Genomic DNA, 2,058 nt, shown 5'->3' with positions numbered 1-2,058 from the left:
TGGCCCTTGATGTGATAAAGTCATGGGATTGATTGTAAAGCAGCAGCTTGACTCTTTGGGCAGGTAGTCACCTAGTGTGGATTCATGTGTGGCAATTAAACTCCAGTAAATTAAACTACACTTTGTTTTTTTACTCAAGTTAAACAAAGAAGAGATCTTTTAATGGGTTATTTCCAGCATCAATAAATAATCTTTATAAATAAGTACCTCAAACATACCTTATTTTGTCCAGAAAGATCCAGGGATTATTCTCTGGGAAATCAGTGGGTTTTACAAAATAATTGCCATTGCCTATCTCGCGATGTTAAAGAAAGTGATCAAAAAGTCCTGATCTGGATATGTCAAACAATCAAGCTGCAGCAAACACTCATAGTTGTTCCCTGAGAAAATTGAAAGGTTTGAAATACGCCCTATCCCACAATGTTAAAGAAAGTGAAAACAATTCCTGGATCTGCTCCAAAATTGAATGCGTTCCTCCCTGAGCCATTCTGCATCCTTATACCAGGTTTCACAAAAATATTGTCTGTAGTTTTAGTGTTATCTTGCTTGCAAACAAGTACACAAACTAACAAACCAACAAATGGACAGGGGGAACTTATCTCTTTCCGCGGGGATAATAATGGCTGTGTCCCAAATCACTCATCCACTAACCGCTACTTCACTATATAGGGACTTTAATGTAGAGCACCATATAGGGAGCCCATCTGCAAAAAAGAAAAAATGCTTGCGGACACTTATTTACTTTAATTACGTCATTGTTGCAGGATAATGGCCAGGCAACAGCTCGAAGACGTGCTGCCCTCTCTACTCCTTCTCGCTGCTATTTTCCCTCCTTAATGCCATGAGTGTGATGCATGATGGTATATATTGCTGGGTTAGGGACCATTGATTGTACTCTACTTTTCACACTGCAGTGAAGTAAACATAGTTTTCTTTGAAAAATTGGCCCAAACATTCAGTCACTATAAAATGTTGAATTCACTGTACAGTGCACTATATAGTGAGTAGTGAGTGTTATCGAACACAGCCCAGGCTAACAGTTGAGCTAAGCTAACTGGCTGCTACGTAGCTTTATTCTAATTAACATATATGAGAGTTGCTTCAATTCAGTAGTTCACCAGAAAGGTCCAGTGTGTAAGATTTAGGTGTAGGGGATCTATTAGCAGAAATAATCTCAGTGGTGTTTTCACGGGTTTGTAATAATCTAAACTGTTCTATTTGTTATTTTCTTTACCCTAGAATGGGCCCTTTTTATTGAAATACTTTATATTTACATCAGAAGTGGATATTCTCTATGGAGGCCACCATATTTTTGACAGTAGCCCAGACTGGACAAACTAAACATATTTTTAGTTTGAAGGCTACCAAAGGTTCACTTTCACTAGATATCACTGAATTCTACAATATTTCTCACAATATCTAATTATTCCTCTAGCATCAGTTATAAACACATGCAAAAATCATCCTTTATTTCTCAGTCTATTTGCAAAGTTATCAAAGTGTTGACATCAGGCACTGACGCTGCTGTCAGTCGAGTTTGGGCAGCAAAATAATGGACAATTCCTCTGGGACTGTAGTGACTTGCAGTACTGGAGGCCACAGGAAGGTCACTCTTTGCCTTCCCTCTGGGCATCAGTCTTGAAAACAGAGTGACGGCCCCAGTGAGGCTGATAAGTAAATACAGTTTTAATGGGGCTGTGAATGGCTGGTGGTAATCTGTGCAGGCTGGGAGTGGGCAAGGCTCAGAGGGCGACGGGGCACTCTGCAGCGCTTATTATTAATGCTATCATAGATCAGATAGGCCAGGGGAGGAGAATGAAAGGTGGTGATGAATTTGGGGCCTCCTGTCAACCACTGGACTGGAGGACAAGCTACTGAGGCTGGTTAAGGTCATGGCTGAAGGATACCACCCCAAAGAAGACACAGGGGGACGATTCATTATGAATAATATAAAGGAAAGGATGGTCTGTGTCCCAGGGAAGTGACTGAAGGTTACCGGGTGACAATGGGCAACTTCAGAAACACAGCCTCTGGTGTGTTTCCACTGACACGTCCTAT

This window comes from Limanda limanda, chromosome 5 (assembly GCF_963576545.1).
Source record: "Limanda limanda chromosome 5, fLimLim1.1, whole genome shotgun sequence".
In the NCBI taxonomy this organism is placed as follows: Eukaryota; Metazoa; Chordata; class Actinopteri; order Pleuronectiformes; family Pleuronectidae; genus Limanda; species Limanda limanda.
This window is presented reverse-complemented; position numbering follows the sequence as displayed.